The sequence below is a fragment of the Phascolarctos cinereus genome, unplaced genomic scaffold, assembly GCF_003287225.1.
Source record: "Phascolarctos cinereus isolate Bilbo 61053 unplaced genomic scaffold, phaCin_HiC Scaffold_2;HRSCAF=192, whole genome shotgun sequence".
Lineage (NCBI taxonomy): Eukaryota > Metazoa > Chordata > Mammalia > Diprotodontia > Phascolarctidae > Phascolarctos > Phascolarctos cinereus.
This window is the reverse complement of record NW_027555625.1, coordinates 409,655,275-409,677,993: the sequence shown is the minus strand read 5'-3', so window position 1 is coordinate 409,677,993 and position 22,719 is coordinate 409,655,275. Positions and strand designations below refer to the sequence as shown.

The window sequence follows — 22,719 nt, the reverse complement described above, 5'->3', positions numbered from 1 at the left end:
GTGACTCTCTGCAGCTTTGTGGCACGACTGTATTACATACTTTCTGTCCTTTTAACATTTCATCTGTATCTCCCCTTTAGGCCCTGGTCTTGCTATATGACTCATTCTTGTTGTTCAGTCATTTTCAGCCATATCCAACTCTTGTTGATACCATAGTGGTTTGCCATTTTCTTCTCCAGCTCATTTTACAGAGGAAGAAACTGAGGCAAACAAGGTTAAGTGACTTGCCCAGGGTCATACAGCTAGTAAGTATCTGAGGCCACATTTGAACTCAGATCTTCCTGACTCCACTGGGCCACCTGGCTGGCCTTATATGACCGGACTACATCCTTTTCCAAACCACTCCACTATCTGCCAAATAAAGCCTCGTGGACAATATGGTCCACGGATCATGATACTCCTGAATGACTGAACGAGAACCTCCTTTCCCACTTACACATTTTCTCAATGATGTCTTTTATGTTACTTCTTGCTCAGGAGTCATCGTTAGTAATCTGCTACAACTTACAACCTCCATGAACTTGTCCAGGTATTAAAGTATAATGTGCTTTTAGTGAAAAGTGAGTGTGCAAAAGCTGGGTTCCGATCCTGGCTCTGATGTGTAATTAGACATGTGACCTTGGCAGCTTCCCCATCTTGCATTGTAGTTTCCTCATTGTGAGACGAGCTGGTTACTTCAAGTTCTAAGAATTCCTGTTAGTGAATAGGGTAATCACCTCGCCAACCCCCCTCCCATGGACCTGTTTACGTAGGTGGTATTTTGGGACCTTCTCTATGTTCAAAAGTGAACAGCCTGTATCAAAGCCAACGTTCTTACTTTGGTAATGTAGGATCATAGGATTTACACCTAGAAGAGACTGTACAGGTCATCTGGTTAATAAATAGGAAAATGGAATTGCAGAGAGAGTAAATAAGTAGCAGAGTCAGGATCTGAATCCAGGTCTTCCAGCTTAATTCCTGGTGATATTTCCATGTGAACTGTGCTATGATTTAGTTCAGCCACAGTGACAAGTGTCAAAGCCCTAGTTTTGTCTTGGTTTGATTCCTTCACTGTGTAGAGAAGTGATCCTAATTTCTCTCCCTTGTATCTGTCAAACTCTACCAAAGTACTTCTCTAATGGCTTAAAAGGTCCCGGGTTTCTTGAAGGCACTAACATTCAAGTGCAAGCTCGGTTTGTGGGGTTGGAAAGATCTTAAGGCCGGGTCCATTGATGCAGTATGTCTACCCCTTAGGAATTAGGCTAGCTAAATGTGGGGGAATTATCCATCCCCAGAAGCTTGACTATATGACAGAAAATTTTCCTCAGTTGTGATGACTCACAAAGACTGTCTCCAGTGGAGTACAGGAGGCTGATGTCTACATCCATGGAGAGAATGTTCACACTGATGAAATTTCAGAGCCTTAAAGTGTTGAAGGCTAGGGCAACAATATTTTTACAAGTCAAGGCCCAACTGCAGATTTCAGGTCTTTCCAGAGAAGCATTGTAACATTTGAAACACCTGTGCTATTTTCAAGTGCTTTCCAAAGGGGAATAATCTTTTACACTCCAGAGAAATCGTTAAATGTTGTCATTTGGGAGTGTAGGGGATTAAGTTTGGGGCAAATAGCCTCAGGTCTCTTTCTCACAAGGTAAGGTACAAAGTCAAACACCCGAAGCACTGTGTTTCATCTAAAACATTCTATAATGCTTTCTAATTTGTTTTCAGCAAAAACCCTACCCATACCTGAAGAACTTTCGAGCACCAACTAAGGGTTTGCCTGCCTAAATCTGAAGTTCACAGTCATTAATCAACGTCCAGCCCTTACCAGGCTGGGAATCGATCATTCCCTTGCAACAATGTCTGAGCAACTTGCCAGTGGTTTCCAGTAATTCCTGTCTTGGTGGTAAGTACATAAATGATCGGGAAAAAATGCAAATTGAGTGGCCATTCAGAGATACTTCATCAAAAGCTAGATGTGTTTTTAGAAAAAAAAAAAGTCCGAGAAGGAGAGCCTGGTCCCTGTCACTTCCTGGTGTGTCTCTAGCTGGACTGCAAACAGTAATTCCTTGTTCCCAGCCCTTTCTATAACAGGGCTAAATGTGATTGCAACTGAGGTACATTGATTAACCCAAAATAACTTTCCCTCAATTTCCTGGCGGCCCAAGAACTCTCCGGAGACCCTGCTTTTGTTCTGAGCAGTCATTCAGGAGCCTTGGCTCCAGCTCTTGAGTAACTATTGAAACTGAGTGAACCAGAAAAATGTCAGGAACCACACAAGGACGGATAGTACAGTTGAATTAGTTTAGAGGGAGGGTTTCTCCCCTCTCCCCTCCCCAAGCATCATTCAGGCAAATTGTTTTTTTATGGACTTGTTAAAATAATTTCATGGTTGCAGTTTTGCTCTGGGGCAAACAGAGCAGAACCATAGGGGTTGTTAAAGGAGGGGGGCTGGCTTGAGGAATAGGGTGCATTCTCCTTGGCTAAAAAAAAAAAAAAGTCTCATTTTATCTTTCTGCCTGTGAGATGACGTCCTAAAAGACCAAATCTCCAGTGTCAAAAGCACTGCTGAGGTGTCTATTAATAACACTCTACATGAGAAATTCTTTGCAGACTTTAATCAGGAATTTTCCATAGTAACCGAGGCTGCCCACGGTTAGCCCAGCAACGGTGATTTTAATTCCACCCAGCACATTTTTCAGTCTATCCCTGTAAGTAGAACAACGTTTGCTGCACCATGTGAGCATGACGATGCGGAGTGTGAATCGAAAGACTGACTCCTCCCCCCCCCCCCGGAACATTTCTCCTAGGATGTTGGAAGAGCCCCAGCCAGGAAGATAGTCCTTTACCACAGTCAAATGTTAATGGAAACAAGGGATAGGCATTTTGCATTTACTTCTGGTTCTGGGAGCCTAACTGGTCTCCCGGAGTCTATTTATTTTACCTTCACTGTTAGGAGTCACTATCCAATCCACAATGCCTGATCACCCCGTACTTTAATTCAGTCTGATTACACAGAAGAGGGAAGGGAAAAGGGAAATTCCTGGTTAGGGAGGCTTGTAGATCATTAGGAAACATGGGGAGGAGAACCAATAAACATGCTTAAAATTATAAAGGATACACAACCTTCTGGGGTCTCTGTGCTGAGGTTTAGCTTTAGGCATTCTAACTCAATTTCAAATTGGGTAATTCTGCTGGGCTCAAGGCCCCTTTTAATTGTCAGGTGACTTAAGCCTAGGATTGGGTTCGTTCAATTAACCAGTTCTAAATTCACCTAATTACTGTGACATCTTAACTATATCTCTCCGTTTTTCTTATGATAAAAGCATGAAAGATTTTGTGAAATGAATGAATGAATAAAGCACTTATTAAGTGGTTACTATGTACAAAGCACTGAGGATATAGACAGTCCCTGCTCTCCACAAGCTAACATTCTAAGACCTTTCTAAAATCCAGATAAACTATGCTTGCACCATTCTCTGTTCTACCAGGTTAACAACCCTTCCAAAAAGGGCATTATTTGTTCTTCACGAAGCTGGACTCTTTGCAATCATTATTTCCTTTTCAAGGTGTTCAATATCTATCTATTTATGAATGTTTTCTAGAATTTTTCCTGGAATCAAAGTGAAGTTCACTGGCTTATAGTTTTTAGACTGTATTTTCTTCCCTTTTTTTTTTTTGAAAATTGAGGTATTTGCCCTTCTTCAATCCTGTAGGACCTTTAAAGATCACTGAGCAACAGTGATATATACAGAAGTTCAGCATAATATCAGCCAAGTCTTTGAGAACCTTCAGGACTGGGGAACCTGTGTCCTCAAGGTCACATGTGGCCCTCTAGGTCCTCAAGTGCAGACCTGATTCAGCCAAAGGGCCCCACTTGAGGACCTGGGGGCCACATGTGGCCTTGAGGCCACAGGCTCCCCACCTCTGGATAGCTCATCTAGCTGACTTTCCTCTTCATTGGAATTGTTTCTCTTGTATCTTCAGACTCTCATTCCAAAGAGTTGTCCTTCTCTCCTAGGCTGACTTCTCTTGCAGATTTTTAGTCCATACAGTACTACTTACTTTTCTTTTGCATCTTTAAAAATATGCTCTCTCTACATCTACACTACATGTCAAATCATGCCTGACTCTGCTCTTCATGGAGAAGTCATTTCTGGGGGTGTGCTGGTAAATGTTTAACCAAAAACTCTGGGGAGAGGAGGAGAACGTACAAATGACCTATTTTTACTTTTAATATCTGCTATTAACATTTTTCCATCACTTTCTTGAGTCTAGGCAATCCAATAAAACAATAAATCACCCCTGATATGTAGCCTTTGCTGATTTCCAAGGTGTAAATGCTCAGACTGAAAAATTAACAATAGTCTCTCCTGAGATAGGCACTGAGTCCAGCACACCCTAGCTTCTACTGAAGATTCCTATCATTTCCACCCCAGAAATCAATCCCTCCTTGTTGCTGAGAATAAGATCCAGAATAGAATTTCCTCTTATTGGTTCCTCTATCTTTTGAAGGATGAAATTATGATAAAGTCAAATCAAGAAGTTATCAACTGCTTTACTCTTAGCTGAGAGAAAACTCCTGTATATGTCCATTCGGGGAAATTTGAATTCCCCCTTCACTACTATATCCTGTCTCAGCCCCATGTCTTTCCCCCTTTTTTTTTTTTTTCCCCAGGTGAGTGATATCAGTGGTGTCAAACTCAAATAGAAATGGGTCACTAAATAATGTAAAATGATCCTTGCAAGCAAACAGCAATTTAGAAAATCACATATTAACATTATCTATGTTCATTGTATTTTAAAAAAATTGTTAAATATTTCCTAATTACACTTTAGTGTGGTTCAGGAGCACAAGGGACATTGTGCATTTTGCCTGTGGGCCACATATTTGACACTTCTGACAATATGGCTTTTGTTTCTGCTTCTGTGGATTTTTACTTAAATGCTCTCTACTACATAAACTTTCCTTTATTTCCTCACATGAATATATCCTCTGTTTGTTGTTTATCTAGTTGATGTCCTTTTTAAACATCACATTCATTAACATATATGTCCCTCCCTCTTCCTTCCTCAAGGAGCCTTCCTTCATGAAAAATATTATGGTATATTTTCTTAATATACAAGGCTATTTTCTTTCCATTCTCATTTTCATCTTTTCTATTTCTTTTGAATGAATTCTAACCTCCCAGAATCATATTCCAGCCATAGGTCTCATTTACTAGATTTCATGATACCTATGAGGTCAAAATTGACATCCTCGTATTAAGATCTCTGTTGCTTCTCACCCACACTTTGTTACTTTGTGTATAGGTATCTGAGGCTAGTGTTTTAAAGCTGATGCATTTCTTGTATTTTGTCTCCTGTGAATTCCTGGATATCTCAAATGCATTTCTTCTTACCTGTTTCTTCGTACCTATTCTCTACTGTATCTAAGCTGGTGGATATAAATAGTCAGTTTTCTCCTTCCTTCTTTATATTACATTTCAATTCCTTTTCATTTGATTTGCAAGACCCTGGGAAAATAGATTTCTACAAGTTTTTGTTAGGTATGCTCCATCTTTGGCCAGGAGTCTGTCATTCCTACTTTAAATGCAATCCAAATTCCATCCTTACACATCATCTCCTTAATGATGGCATCATTTTCTGATGCTATAATATAGTCCCAGTAATGCTGGATTATAATTATGGTCCCCATAAAATATATAATATGAATAATCATTATTTTAACATTTTAAATGCTTCATTTCATCACTTTACCAGTGAGATGACTTGAGTTCTAATAATAAGACAGCAACAGTATGGTTTACATTTATTTAACCCTTTAATGGTTTACAAAGTAGTGTGCAATATACTAGGTCCTTTGACCTCAAAAGCAGGCAGTGCCCAAGGGTAGGAATTATCCTTCTTAATAGGAGGGGACTGTAGGAATTGAGGCTGGGGAAGGGGGTGGGAGGGTGGGGTGGAGTTCAGTGATTTGGCAAAGGTGTTGAGATGAGTAAGTTGTAGAGCTCAAGAGTTTCTGGTTCCATATTTGGTGTTTTTTTTCCTAACTGAACATTTAAGAGAATATAGATTGAGAAGGAACAGGGAGAATTTTCTTGTACCGCTATGATAGTTCATACAGAGCTAGAAGTATTCTTGTAGTAAGTTATTCAAGAGCCAGGGGTGGTGGTGCATTCCTGTGGTTCTAGCTATGAGAAGGCTGATTCTGAGGTTGGTGGATCTTTTGAGTTGAGGAGTTCTCTGGATTAAGTCAATTGGGTGTCTACACTATGTTTAGCATTAATAAGGTAAGCCGTGACCAGGTTGGGGGAGGGAGACTGAGGGAGTGGGGAGAGGGTGGTGGTATCTACCAGGTTGGCTAAAGAGGGATCAGAAATGGAGCAAGTCAAAGTTCCTATGTCAAGGAGTAGGCCCACAAATAGCCCCTGTACTTACAGCCAAGGTAAGAAAGGGAGATCAAGTCTTAACATAATAATAGAAGAGATCCTATAGACATCTAATTAAGGTCATAAAACATTTCAGTTTTTTTGTTATCTATATTTATCATCATTATCATCATCATCTATGAAATAAGAACATGTATACAAAGTGCTTTGTATAAACTTAATACAATAGAAATGTCGATTTTTATTATTTGACATACATGTGATGCATACAATAGATGTTTAATAAAATAGTTTTTTGAATGAATCATTAAAAGCATCTCTTTTATGGCTCTGGTACTGCCAAATGCTGTACACCATATTGGACAACTTAGTGAGACAGTCCCTGCTTCATAGGGGCTCGCTATCATTATAATTACTATTATTTTCATTGATATAATTCATATCAATAATAACAACTAATAATGGCAACCCGGCTAATAATACCTTACATGTACATAGAGATTTAGAATTTTAATGTAAGATACATACTTCATTCAATATACATTTACTAAGCACCTACTGTATACCATGTGCAGAGAGAGATAAAAAGTTCAGATAAAATACAATATATATCATGTTTTTTGTAGTTTAGGAGGAGGATAAGACAACAGCACAAATAATACATAATAGTGCATAAAAAGTAAACTAAAAGATGCAAATTGCTAGATGTCTGAGAAGGTTTGCTAGCCATAGGCAGCTAGGTGGTAGAGTTGACAAAATGATGACTGGACCTGGAATCAGAAAGACCTGAGTTCAAATCCAGCCTCAGACACTTACTTGCTGTGGGACACTGAGCAAGTCCCTTCACCCCTATCTGCCTCAGTTCTCTCAACTGTAAAATTGGATTCATAATAGACTTACCTCACGAGCTGTCGTGAAGATAGAATGAAATAACATGCCTGGAACAGGGTTTATGATTTAAAAATGCTTGTTTTCTTTCCTTCCTCCAAGGAAGTTAGAAACACCTTCCTGAAGGGGATGGCATTTTAATTAAGCTCTGGATAGTTGAGAATTCAACAGTTAAAAAGAGGAAGACATTATAGGCATAGGGACAGTCACATGCAAAGGCAAAGAGTTAGGAAAGCCCAGTGTATGTTGGGAGGGTAAATAGTAGTCCAGTTTTTGGACTTGGATTTGGAGTGTGGAATATGTGGAAGGAAGTCATTTGAGATAAGGTCAGAAAGACTGAATATCATGAGATTGTGGACAGCCTGAATATCAAGCAGAGAAGTTTAAACTTTACTTATTAGACAAAATCATTTGCCCATCACAACCACCCCATGAGGTAGCTGGAGCAAGAATCATTGTACCTATTTTATAGATGAGGGCACCATGGTATAGAGTGCAAAGGAAGGTTCATTGCACTGGGAGTCAGGAGAACCTAGGGTTCCAGCCTCAGCCATGCTATATGAACTTCTCTGGGCCCTTAAGGGTGTATGGGGTGTTCAGGGAGGACTAGTACGTCTGGTGTGATATCTTGCTGAGCCCTTTTTCACCTTCACTCAACTTTAACCTGTGGCTCCAGAAGCTGTAGAATGTGCAGCAGCCAGACCCTGGTAAAACTGTTTGGCAGATGGGCTAAACCAAATTAAGGGTAACCTCAGTGAGTTAGGGGAATGTCTACCCCAAGCATGAGAAGACTTCCCCCAGAAGAAGGGGCTGATGGGAACAATTTGTTCCAATGGCCATGAAGGGGGCTGTGAAGTGCTTAGAGCTTGGTCAGACATTGAAGGTCATCCACTGCATCCTGGGCCATCCCCAGTTATCTTGACTTTCATCTTGCCCCTGGACTTTGATGATTCCGAGGCCAGTGACTTTGTGCAGCTCTTCTTCACTTAAAGCCAATCCACCCATGAGTCAAGACATCACCCAGTGACGCCATTGGTCTTCTTCAAAAATGAAGGATGAGCAACCACAGCAACAGTGACAATCTCCTAGGTTGTAAAATGAGAGATTGGGTCTTCACTAGTCTTAAGGACCCTTCCAGTTCTAGCTCCAGGTCAGAGATAATTAACCAAAGCTCAGGAAGGTCAATTAACTTGCCCAAAGTCACACAGTAACAGACAACATGAAAAAGAGAATGACAACACATGTCCAACTGCAGAAGAATGAAAAGCACAATGTACTAAATAAAACAAAGAAGTATTTAGATTTTTACCTACCAGAAGCCAATCCACAAAATAGATTATCTATTGCAAATTTGAATCCTGGGCTGGCTTCCTCCTGTCACCAAGAATATTTCAGGACTGCTTTCACTCACCATCGGTTGGCGTGTGCTTTAGGAATGCAAACTCAATTTAATATTAGGCTAAGCATAAGGTTGTTGGGAAGGTAATTCTGTTGTCAGAAAAGATCATATAATGAATTTCAAGGCCAAATAGATATGAATTTTGGTTTCCTTGACTGGCCAAGTATGAGGCTGATGGAGCCTGAGCATCATGTTCCAGAGGAAAAATCAGTCTTGCTCTGACACATGAGGCTAACCTGCATCCCTAAGTCTGGCCATCTGTTAAGTAAGTATGAGAGATGGAACTGGAACCCAGATCTTTGGACTCCAGGTCGAGTATTCTTCCCATTACATCATATAGTGAGGGAAGAAGAGGAGCCACGAGGGCTCTACGTTGAGGCATGGCAGCATTATGAAAAACTTAACTCTCCTGTGATCATTGTGAGATGGCTTTATTAGAGATGGTGGATCAAAGTTTGAATCTAAAGACGTAGTTCCTCTGGGCAAGATGACAGGAATTTAATAAAAAGATATTGACAGGAAAGAATGCTAGAATGAATTGTATAAGAAGAAATCTCATGCAAAATCCCTTTGGGTTCAAAAAATCAATTATCAAGTACCAGAGGGTAGAGGCATGATTGGGTGGAAGTACGTGTGAAAAAAAAAATCTGGGGCTTTTGGTGGGCTGCGATTTCAATATGAATCAGTAATTTGACATTGCATCAAAAATGCCAACCGATGCCAATTAGGCTATAAGAACCCTTCATTCTCTTAACCCTGCAGCCTAGGCTAAACTAGCAGAGCCTAACTCTGGCAGGTTCCACCGTGCTGAAAAGGCTTGGAATGCAATCCTGATGATAGGCTTGAGGTTAGTGCCTGAAGACCAATCTAGTGAGATATGAGAAGGCTCGTCAACTGTGGCTTGGCAACTAGATCATGAATTCTCTGGTTATGACAACCTATGAGACAAATAAAAATAAAGATGGTTTTTCTTCCTATGAGATACCCTCCTCCTTCTTCCTCAGTGACATCTGCGGGATGGTCAAAAGGTGGCAATGGATGATAAAGGGTATCATTTTTAGCTTGTCGATAGATATTAATTTGAAATCTTAGTCCAATGAGCAATAAATTAGCATACTATTAGAAAATCTAAGCCACATCATTACTGAGATTCTGAAATTCTATAATTCCAATATTCTGGTATTTTCACAATAAATTCCAGGAGAAGACCAAAGAAAGTTGCCACTAAATGGAAAGATGGCTCATGTGTTCTCTTTGGAGAGGAAAATGGGGGGCTGAAAAGGTTGGTCTCCTCATGCACCAATAATGCAATAAGAAATATTATTTCGTGAAATAACTTGTTATCTCGTCTTGCAGTGCTCATGATGAAAATAAGCAAAAAGGCAATCATGAAGATAATTGCAGCTAATGTGCCAACATCTGTTGCAAAGGATGAAGAAGCAGAAAAATCCTATGAAAAACTAGACAAGATCTTCCAAATCAAACCAATAAACACTTTGATATTTAGTGGCTCCGTGCAAATGAAGATACAAAGGATAGTAAAGACATGAAAATATGACTCTGATCTGAAAAGTAAATGAAGTCAAATGTTTCTATGAACTACTTACAAGCCTCACACCTATATATCATGAAAACTTTGTTACAGAAAAGAGTCAGAAAGCACTGAACATTGCCAAAAAAATAATCAATTTACTGTATTTTAATAGATAGGAACTTTCTGGTTACTAATGTCGAAGTCGTATCAGAATCATCATAGTGTTTCACACCCTAGAGAAGGTAAAAGATCAACTTTAAATGAGGAAAAATGTTAGGAACGATGACTCTTTTTGGATTCTTGGATGAATGTGTTACTTCATTGACGTGGATACTTCCTACTACAGTGCAGACTACAGCCCAACCACATTTCTTTATCCAGCACCCATCTCATTTCCTAAATTCTGCACAAGGGGGTCCACCCAATCTGCTGAGAGTCTTTCTTGGCAATGTATGGATGCCAATGAAGTATACAGGACTCCTCAATGCTTGAGTCCTTTGCCTTCTTATCTTAGAGTTAATCATACCAGACTTCAGTGCTAAAGTACTTTGGATTTCATCCCTACCTTTACTTCCATTTGCATGCTACTGAAGGGAGCCAGGGAAGTTATGTAACTGTGCTGACTGGGTCTAACACAACTTTGTGACATAATCTCTACTGAGCTCTCACTGCAGCAAGGCAATCCTTTTACATATCTCTAATAGATTCACTCTCCCACTCACAACATCTGCTATTCTAAACCTTTTAATTCCTTATAAAATTCCCACCTGCTCCTCTCAGCTATGGACCTTGCCTCGTACTTAACAAAAAAGCAGGTCATTTGCTAAGAGATCCTTCTTCTTTTTTTCTATTACATCACTAAGACATCTTTCCCCATTATTCCCTTCTTCATCTCATCTTCTCCACCAAATTTCTCCCACTATCATTCTCACTCTATTATGAATTATCAGTCTTTCCCTATCTCCTAGTTGCTTCTTTCTGCTTATAAATATTCCCATGTTACCCCATCCTTCAAAATCCCTCACTTGATCCAACCATGTCTGTTATTTATCCTCCTATATCTTTCTTCTCCTTCATGGCTAAACTCCTTAAGAATGCCATTATACACTGCATGTCTTACTTTCCTTTCCTCTTCCTTTTTTATAAATGCTTTGCAATCTAACTTCCTGACTCATCATTCAACAGCAACTGCTCTTTTTTCAAACTGCTTTCTTTTAATGACGTTTTCTCAATCTTCATCTTTCTTGACAACTGTGAAGCTTTTGACACTGCTAATAACCATCTTCTCCTGAGTACTCTCTCTTCTCTAGGTTTCATGACACTTTTATATCTTGGCTCTTCTCCTACCTGTCTGACTATCCCTTCTTAGTATCTTTCGTTGGATCTTCATATAACATGTCACTCCTAATTTTGGGTATCTCCCAAGTGTCTGTCCTGGGTCCTTTTCTTTCTCCACATTCTATCTTTTGGTTATCTCATCATGGGTTAAATTTTCAGCTCTATGCAGATTCCCAGATAATTATATCCAGTCTTAATCTTTTTCCTGGCTTCCATTCTCTCATAAACTGCCTCTCAGACATCTTGAACCAGATGTCTCATAGACATCTCAAACTAGATAATTATCTTTCCCCTCAAATCCTCCTCTCTCCCAAACTTCATTCCAATCTCCCAGGCTCATGACCTAGGTTTCATCCTCGTTCACAACCACCTTGTTGCCAAGTATTGTCATTTCTACCTTCACGATATCTCTCATGTTTCCTCTTCTCTCTACTCACATAGCTATCATGCTTGTGCAGGCCCTCAACAGTTCACACCTAGATTTTTAAATAGCCTTCTGGTTGGTCTTCCTTCAAATCTCACTTTATCCCAATCCATCTTCAACTCAGGTACCAAATGATTCTTTTAATGTACTAGTCTAACCATCTCTCTCTCTCTCTCTCTCTCTCTCCCTCTCTCTCTCTCTCTCTCTCTCTTTCTCTCTCTCTCTCTCTCTCACACACAGACACACACACACACACACACACACACACACACACACACACACACACACCACTCAATAAACTCTAGTACCTCTAAGGCTAAATATAAAATCTTCTGTTTGACTTTTAAGGCCCTTCACAATCTGGCCCTTCCTACCTTTCCATTTTTCTCATACTTTCTTCCCTTCCACGTACTCTAATGATCCAGTGTCACTGGCATAATTGCTTTTTCTTGCATATAACACTCCATCTCTAGGCTCCATGTCTTTTCACTGGTTGTCTCCCATGCCTAGAATAAAGTCCTTCCTCACCTCTACTTGGCTTCTTCAAAACTCAGCTAAAATCCCCCAATCTTCAGGAGGCCTTTCCCAATTCACTGATTTCATGGTCTGCTTCTCTCCCTTTCTGGTCACGTATCTGTCTGATGACATCCTTCTATTATGTAGTGCTTCACTGGTAACATGTTTTAGCTTACCTGTGCCCACTACGTAAATGGTTGTAAATCACCGAATACCACAATTACCAAAGAATCAAAGGCACAGATGATCCATAGAGGCATAAAAGTGGCTTTTATTTTTATGAATTTGATTCAGTTACCTATTTATTTGATAAATGAAGCCTCCATCAGAGAAATTTGTTGTAATTTTTGTTATTTTACTTCATTGTCTGTGGCACCTTTTAGCAAAATGTGGTTTCCCTGATTTTTTTTTTAATTAGGTCTGTTTTTGCTTTTGCTTTGTCTGAGATCATGATTGCTACTCCTGCCTTTTTTACTTTAGCTGAGGCATAATAGATTCTGTTCCAATCCTTTGTTTTGATGCTGTGTATGTCTTTGTGTTTTAAATGTGTCTCTTATAAACAACATATTGTTGGATTCTGGTTTCTAATCCAGTCTGCTATCTGCTTCCATTTTGTGGGTGAGTTCATCCCATTCACATTCACAATTATGATTACTAACTCTGTATTTCCCTCCATCCTATTTTCTCCTGTTTATCTTTCTCTTTCTTTTTATCCTGTCCCTTCCTCAAAAGTCTATGGTGAAGTTTTATCATTTGCCCATTTTTCCACCCTATTTCTTGACTTGGCCTCTACTTAGCTGGGGATGGGGAGACACTGTTTCAAGCTTGAGGATTTTTCATGCTGTTGTTTTCAGTGAGGATCTGCAAGGTTTCGGTGCTTCCAAGGTGGTGTTATCCCGGGAGAGGTGTGGCCACTGCTCTCCTGGTCTGTGTTCTGGTCTTTGCCCAGGAAAGCCCCCCAACCCCACCCTGCTCACCTGCAGCCACAAGTGCTAGCACTCTTCTCTGCCTTGCGACTCTGGCCAGGTTCCCTGCTCCCTTTTGACTGACCACAAATGACCCTTTCCCTGCTGGAACCATGATTCAGAATTGCTTTTGAGCAATAGAGATAGTTGATCAGTGCCAGCTGTACCTGGTGCTGGCAAAGGGTCCCCTGTGATCTTTTTCTGACCAGTTGTCTGACCCCCTTGCCTTCTCTGGGCTGAGAGCTCCAGAAGCTGCAGTTGTGGTGACCTCCAAGGCCCACCTTTTGGGCTCCTGCCATGCTGCAGACCTTTGCCCACCCCTGTGTTAGAGACCTCTCCTGCCGAGCTTCTAAGATGTCTCAGGCTGGGAAAACATCTCACCCTGACCTTTTGTTGGCTATGCTGTTCCAAAAAAAAATTGATTTAGTAGTCTCTTGAGGAACTATGAAAATGAATTAAGGCAAAAAGCCCTCTAGGAGTCTATTGTCAGTAGGAGGGATGAGACAGGCACACAACATATATCTTCTTTGGTCTATGAAGAGTAAAAAACTGTATTAAAGGCACAAAGTGCCATAGCTTTGTGCTAAATTAAAAGGGTATGCAAAGGCTAAATGCAAAGACACACAAGTCCTGCTTTCAAGGACTCGCAATTACACTGGAAACTTGACTGTCATCAGAAGCCTAAAGTAATGCCTAGAAAATAGTTTAGACATTGTATGTCAGTAGGTCCAGGATCACAACGGGAGTATTCTCTCCACCTGGTGAAATCATGACCTCATCTGTACCTTCTCATCCATGTGACTCTCACCTGTCTTTTTGTAAAACTTCTAAAGAATCCCTATCACTCTCCCCCATCTGATCTACTCCCAAACAAGGAGAAGCCTTGAATATCCAGAGCATATACTTTATTCCACTTCACATACTTCTGACTCCTCACTTTGAATGCCTCAGGTTTAACCTTATTCTAAGCATCATCTTCAGCCAGATTCCTCTCCATACAGCAAGTGTGCTTCATGTAAACCGAGGAGAATTCTCAGGTAGGGGCTGCATAGAGTCATAGAGGTCATCCACCTTACCCTTTTCTACAGGGTGTTTGTAATGGTAGCAACTCCACATTGCTTGAATGAAAAACTCACCACTTGAATACACTTGTCCTCCTGAACACTTATCCAACAAAGGTCGACAAACTTGTTGTTGTCGTTGTTGTTGTCTGTCTAGTATTTACTACATATTCTCAACAAGAAATACAGAGAATGTGTACTTGGCTAAGTCCCAATAGCAAGAATCTCAATAACAAAAATTTTAAAAATTGTGAAAGAGTCCAATATCAGCTACTTTTGAGAGATCATTTGTGTGTGCGTATGTTTGCACATGTCCATATGCGTATGGTTTCTAAGATTTAGAAGGGGCACATTAAATATTTTTTTATAAAAAATTAAGAATGCCCAGTGGTTTCTAGCTAGCACTTGCAAATTTAAGGGAGGCAAAGTATCTCACCTTTGAGAAAAATCTAAGTCTTAAGAGTTGATTCTTCTTCCTTTAAAAAAAAGGGAATGATTTATTATAAGGTTAACTTTAAACTACTACCAAACATAACCAACTAATAGTAACTAATAGTTACTTTGTGACTATTTTCATTTGAACAAATGAATTTCAACATATAAAATATCCATAGCAGCTTGTCAGTCTCTCCCTCTGAGTCTGGTTCACTTTTTGTTGTTTCATCCCTACATATGTTTCCCTTTATGTAGCTTATACTCTGTTCTTCTGGTCCCATTTTCTTCTCTTGGTATTATTTTATGCTACTAGGCCAATACCCCAAAGAGATCAAAGAAAGAAAGAAGATATGTACAAAAATATTTATAGAAACTCTTGCTGTAGTAGCACTAAACTGGAACTTCAAGGAATGGTTAAACCAAATGATGCCATATAAATGAATATTACTGCAACATAAGAAATGATGAAATAGACAATTTCAGAGAAACCTGGGAAGACCGGTATGAACTGATACAGAGTGAAGTGGGCAGAACCAAGAGAACAATTTAAGGAATAACAACATTACAAAGGTTTGAGAGCTCCAACCACTGCAATGGCCAACTATGATTCCCAAGGATTTATGATGAAATATGCCACCCACCTCTTGATAGAAAGGTGATGGACTCAAGATGCAGAATGAGATGTGCATTTTTGGAAACAACCAATGTGGGAATTTGTTTTGGTTGATTGTGCACATTTGTGACAAGGGTTTTCCTTCTCCCTCCCCCCGACTATCTAACCCCAGCTGGGGAGAGGGAAGGTGAGGAGGGATAGGGGTAGGATAAAAATGAAGAGAAAGAAGAGGGTCATTGGGGTATCTTTTTTTTTTTTAATACAGAGAAGAAAATAGAAAGTATGCCATAAAGAAGCACAGAGAAGCAGGACATCCTTGAAAGGTATAGTTTGAATTTCTTACACTTAAAAAAAAAAGCAAGCTATCCATTTAGAGGAAGCTGCAGTATCCTACGCAATCTTCTTTTTCTGTCCTACTATGTGTAGGGAAATGCCCATTTTATTTGGTCTTTGTAAAGTTAACAATAAAAATAATTTTAAAATATTTCATGTTTGATTTCCCCAGGTTTCTTCATACTCCTAGAATTTCAGGATTTGGAATTGAAAAAGAATTTTAGAGATCATATAGCTGTAGAATTATGAGATTATAGATTTAGAGCTAGTAGAGGTCATTTTGTTCAAGTCCCTCATTTTACTGTGGATAGAACATTGGGCCTGGAATCAAGAAGACCTGGGTTCAAATCTAGTCTTAGGTACTTACCAGCTATGTGATCCTGGGCAAGTCACTTAACCACTATCTCAGTTTCCTCAACTGTAAAATGGGGATAATAATAGCACCTACCTCCCAGAGTTCTTATGAGGATCAACTGAGCTAATAATTGTGAAGTGCTTAGCACAGGGCCTGCCGCATAGTAGGCACTTAATAAATGTTTGTCCCCTCTCTCCTTTTCCTTTATGCCTGAGAAAACTGAGGCGCAGACACTAAATGACTTGCACAATGCCATACAGGCAGTCGGGGGGAGCTAGGATTCAAGCACCGCTGCTGCCTGAAGGTCCAGTGCTCTTTATGTTGCACCCGGCGGCCTCTGGCTGCAGCCTCAAGCTTATCATTCTTCACCAATTACAGTATGTGGCTCTATCACCATTTATTCAGCCATTGTGGGGGTGGCGTTTGCATTTTTAATGGCACATTCACCACTGGGACAATCGTTCTGCTAGCCTGTGCTGACAGAGAATTTGATTCAACGGCAGTCTCTGGGAATCAGACGGAGGTATTTAGAGGACATCTAACACAAGGCATTGTGAGTCCTGAGAGCACTTTGCCAGTGTCAGCCAGTGCCTGCTTTGCAAAAAGTATTTTGTGTGTCACAAGAACATCAAAGCTCTGCTATCTCCCCATTGTGGGCTGCCGGGGATACAGTGCTGGATCTGGAGTCAGGGAGGCCTGAGTTTGAATCCAGCCTCAGACATTTACTAGTTATGTGACCTTGAGCAAGTTAATTCACCTCTGTCTGCCTTGGTTTCCTCAAAGGTAAAATGGGGACAATAATAGCACCCACCTCCCAGCACTGTGGTGGGTATTGAATGACATAATCTTTGTAAATCACTTAATGTATCACGCACATAGTCGGTGCTGTATAAATGCTGTTACTATTGTTAGTGTTATTATTATTATTAAAGCCCATGTACTTTAGATTCCTAGCCTGGCCAGGAGATCCACAGGAAGGAAACTTATAGATCACCTAGTCTGACCCATTCATTGTACAAAGGAGGAAACTGAGGCACTAAAGGGTGGAAGGTCACCAGTAATAAATTAACAGAGTCCCTTTAAGTCCCTTGACTTAAAATTTAGCTTTCTTTCCACTATACTGAAGTATCTATGTTCCAGTTTTTTTCATGGTAGTATCTGAGTGGCCTGTCTTAGTCCTTGTGTATTTAACATCAATGACTATGAGGGTCAGAAGGGACCTTAAAAATTGTTAAATACCAACCTTATTTTCCAGAGAGAGATAGGGAGGGTGACTTGGCCAAAGTCATAAGGCTAGTAAGTATAGGAGGTGACTAGTCTGCAGGCATTTGACTAATTAAGCCTGTATTTTATCATGAGAAGGGGTTGTTTCTTATTAATGTGTCATAATGTGTTGTGTGCTTGTTTTGATTTAGGTGACCACATAAGTGGAAAACTTGGACTCAAAATAAAGTCTTCTGACCCGTCATCCAGAGCCCTTGACATGATACACACACACACACACACACACACACACACACACACACACACACACACACACACATTATACACACACACACACACACACACACACACACATACCTGTTTTTAAGACAAAAAAAATTGGAGTGGGAAAGGGAAAAAAAGTTCAAATGTAGAATGGTACATAAAAATTTAAGACCTACATTTTGAATGGGAATTGCCATACCAAATATTTATAATTTCTTAATTATATAGAATAGAAAGCTTTCAAAATAGACCTAGGAAAAGACATTCAGCTATTATTTACATGGGGATGAATTATGTGGAGATATGACATGGTATACATGTCCCTGTGATTACATCAGCACCTGGGGTTGTCCTGATGATGAGTCTATAGGACATGAGTCCATATCCCAATTATTTTATTCAATTACAAAAAACAGTCTTTTTTTTTTTTACCTTACTGTGAAATAGTCTTCAGAACATTAAATATGAAAGGGTAATAATGATTCATCCTTAAATTGTTTCTATCTGAACCCCATCAAAATGATGAAAAGAATAAGATAAAAACAGCAACAAAAACAAAATAATTAAAATGATAATTCAGAGGTTCCCAAACTTAGTTGGCTTATCACCGCCTTTTAAAAAAAAATTACTTACCCCCTCCCAAATTTACTTTCTTTAACCCTTTAAGATTTTTTTTTTTTTGGAAATTTGAGTCATTGAAGGCTACTACTGCCCCCCTGGATGGTTCCAACATCCCTGGGGGTGACATCACCCACTTTGGGAGCCTATGATTGTAGATTAAAGTGACTAACCAGTGGATGGCGTTTATAGAATGATGAAGCTAGGAATGGAATCAAAGGGCCCTCTCAGGGCAACGTCTGCATGGACTCAGCCAAAGATGTGCTACCAAAGAATCACAGACCAAACATCTGTATCGCATAGATTTGTTTGTAGAAAAGGAGGGGTGTGTGATGGCAATTCAGGACCAGGTCATTGCCACAGAAAATGTCAGAAGGGTTAGCCTTCTGATCATAGGAGACAGTGCGAAGAAAAAGGAGAGACAGCAACACATCACTGCAGGCTATAAAAATTTAGCATCCTTCAGATACCTAGCAACACATGACCAAATGGCTGGAGTCACATCAGAAGCTTGCTGTCTTTTATGAACTAACAGATGAAAAATCTCCATATTACCAATCCATATGTCAAAATATCCTGGAGAACTCAACCCATAAGCTTTACTGGAAGCAGACCATTATCACAGACCAACTTGTTGTCTAAAATCACCCAGACATAAAATTTATTCACAAACATCCTTAAGAAAAATGTTTTTTTATATGTGCTCCGATCCTCAATACTTGTAATCTCCCAAGTATAGATATTTGACTGAGGAGGTAAAAGTCATGTGAGGACAAGATAAGGCACATGCTGTGCCTCTGGTCTTGGCTCCTTCTGTACGTGGCTTAAGGTGTTCTCAATGAGCCTACCGAGAGTGAATTTACATCATAGTCCTTTTTATTCAGCTATGAAAAAGAAGTTATTTTATTGACCTGTGCAACAGTCCATAGACCAACAAATGTAAAGATGGCAAGATAGTGACTTGTGCAAGGACCATTTCTATCTAAACTTCATCAAAAAAGATGAAAATGAAATGATAATGATGATAATCATAATTGACTTTAATATAGTGCTCTAAAGTTTGAAAGCACATTTTATATATGTATATATATTATCTCATCTATATCTATATATCTCATATATGTGTGTGTGTGTATGTATATGTTTATATATATGTAAAATCTCATTTGAGAAGAAGTGCAGTGCAATGGATAGAGAACCAGCCTAGGGATTAGGAAGACCCAGGTTCAAGTCCTGATTCTGCCATGTGTTGTCTATGTGACCCTAGATAAGTAATTTAACCTCGATGCTCCAGTCATCTCTTTAAATGTCTAAGTTGAAAAGGAGGTACAAACCTGTACTGTTAGGGGGAGTTTCCTCATAAAGAATTCTCTTTGCTAATGAAATCATAGATCTCTCCTGCCCACAACCCGCGAAAAACAAGACATTGGAGATCCACAAGTCTTAGCTGGTCTCCAAGAGTTGCCATGCAATACGTATATGAATTGGGAATATATGACTTGACCTTATATGTCCTCAGACTCTTTTTTTAAGGTATAGTACTTTATTCCAATAAATACTGATTTACAAAGGAGGGAGTTTTTATGAAACAGGAAAGATTGGTTTTGGAATGAAAGAATCTGGGTGTAAGCCAAAGTCTGCTAACAACCATTCTGCAACATCCTCCCTCTACCATCCTCCTATCAGAGGATTGACAAGATTGCACCAGCATTTTCAGAGGTCTACTTCTTCTCTAACTCTATGCTCCTATTAATTTATAACTTCTCTACTCAATGCAATACAATTCGAATTAAATAAAATAAAAAAGGAAAGAGGAAAAAAAACCAGGAAAACTAATCCATACTCTGAAAAAGTCTGAAAATATATTTAATATTCTACACCAGTGGACCCCTCACCTCTGCAAAAGAGCAGGATAAAGTGTCTTTGGATAACACTTTTGGGTCATTCATGCTTTTTATAATTTTGCAATATTCACTTTTAATTCTTTTTGTGGTTGTTTCATTGATGGTAAACTGAGTTTTTAATAATTTGGTATTTTGAGGTAGAGGACAGTTGTCTTTTCAGAGAATCCCATCCTAAACTTTATTTCTCATGAATGAAAAATACTCTTGCATAATTTAGATGGTTTTTCTTTGGCATGTGGAAGCATCTTCCTAGCAGTTTATAAGAATTATTGCTTAATATTAAAGTTTAAAACTTAGCTGCAGTGTTTCCCTATCATTCACATTTGCAGTTTCTCTCTGTGTGTTATATATGGTCTCTATTGATCTGTACTTGATCAGCTGGTATTTGGAGTACACATATTTCTATGTGATTATCTTGCAGTCTTTTTTTTAACATTGAATTCTTTTTAAAAAAAAACCAAACTTATTTAGTGTTTTATTTATCCCCAGTTACATGTAAAAGCAATATTTGACATTTGTTTTTAAAACTTTGTATTCTAAATTCTCTCCCTTATTCCCTCCCCACCACATCTCATTAAGAAGGCAAACAATTTGATATAGGTTATACATGTGTGGTCATGCAAAACATTTCCATATTAGTGATGTTGTGAAAGAAAACAGACCATTAAAAAACCTTCGAGAAAAAGAAAGTTAAAAAAAAAACCCTGTATGCTTCAATCTGTATTCAGACAACATCAGTTCTTTTTCTGGGGATGGACAGCATTTTTCATCATAAGTCTTGTCGTGGATCATTGTATTACTGAGAATAGCCAAGTCATTCACAGCTGATCATCTTATAACATTGCTGTTATTTTGTATACAGTACATTTCACTTTGCATCGACTCGCGTAAGTCTTTCCAGGTTTTTCTGAGAGCATCCTACTCATCATTTCTTACAGCAGAATAGTACTCCATCATAATCACATACCACAACTTGTTCAGCCATTCTCCAATTGATGAGCATCTCCTCAATTTCCAATTCTTTGCCCCCAGAAAAGAGCTGCTATAAATATTTTTATACATATAGGTACTTTTCCTTTTTGTTTTTAATCTCTTTTGAGTTATAAACCTAGCAGTGGTATTGCTAGGTCAAAGGGTATGCATGGCTTGATAGACCTTTGGGCATAGTTCAAATTGCTCTATAGAATGGCTGAATTAGTTCGTAACTCTACAAACAGTGTATTAATGTCTCATTTTTCCCACTTCCCCTTCAACATTTGTCACTTTCATCTTCTGTTCTATTAGCTAATCTAATAAGTATGAGGTAGTACCTCAAAATAGTTTTAATTTTCTTTTCTTTTATCAATAGTGAGTTAGAGCATTTTTTCATTTCTCTTATCCCCTTCCTCACCTACCTTCCTGTAGGATAAGGTAGATTTCTGTACTCAATTGAATGAGCATGTTATTCCCTCTTTGAGCCAATTCTAATGAGAGTAAGGTTCACTTACTTGCTCTCACCTTCCCCCTCATCCCTTCCACTGTAAAAACTTTTTCTTACCTCTTTTATGTGAGATAATTTGCCCCATTCTACCTCTCCCATTCCCTTTCTCCCAGTGTATTCACCTTTCACCCCTAATTTTACTTTTTTTAGATATCATCCCTTCACATTCAACTCACATTTGTGCCCTCTTTCTATATATATGGTCTTTCTAACTGCCCTAATGAGAAAGTTCATATTAGTTGGAAGTAGCATCTTCCCATGTAGAAACATAAACAATTTAACTGTATTAAGTCCCTTATGAATTCTCTTTCCTGTTTACCTTTTTATGTTTCTCTTGAGTCTTGTATTTGACAGTCAAATTTTCAATTCACCTCTGGTCTTTTTCTCAAAAATGCTTGAAAGTCCTCTATTTCATTGAATTTCCATTTCCCCCCCTGAAGGTTTATACTCAGTTTTGCTGGGTAGATGATTCTTGGTTGTAATCCTAGTTCCTTTGGCATCTGGAATATCATATTCCAAGCCCTATAATCCTTTACTATAGAAACTGCTAAATCTTGTGCTATCCTGACTGTTGCTCCATGATACTTGAATTGTTTCTTTCTGGCTGCTTGAAATATTTTCTCCTTTACCTGGGAGGTCTGGAATCTGGCTATAATATTCCTGGAAATTTTCATTTTGGGATTTCTTTCAGGAGGTGATTGGTGGATTCTTTCAATTTCTATTTTACTGTCTGGTTCTAGAATATCAGGGCAGTTTTTCCTGATAATTCTTGAAAGATGATGTCTTTTCTTGATGTAATTTCTTGAGAGATGATCTTTTTTTAATTATGGCTTTCAGGTAGTCTAATAATTTTAAAATTATCTCTCCTGGATCTATTTTTCAGGTCGGTTGTTTTTCTAATGAGATATTTCACATTGTCTTCTTTTTTTCATTCTTTTGGTTTTGTTTTATCATTCTTGTTTCTCATAAAGTCAGGTGCTTCCATTTGCTCAATTCT

At 39.0% G+C, this 22,719-nt stretch overlaps 1 long non-coding RNA gene across 4 annotated transcripts in view; it reads left to right on the top strand.

The window, feature by feature from the left end:
• Positions 1 to 22,719, top strand: part of LOC110196053 (uncharacterized) — a 193,856-nt gene that overhangs the window by 101,224 nt on the left and 69,913 nt on the right. For 3 of the 4 annotated variants that reach the window (XR_013484905.1, XR_013484902.1, XR_013484903.1), the window contains exons 2-3: positions 1,708 to 1,885; positions 15,810 to 15,867. This is a non-coding gene — a long non-coding RNA (uncharacterized LOC110196053). The remainder of the gene's footprint in view (positions 1 to 1,707; positions 1,886 to 15,809; positions 15,868 to 22,719) is intronic. The other variant, XR_013484904.1, reaches the window with a different exon arrangement.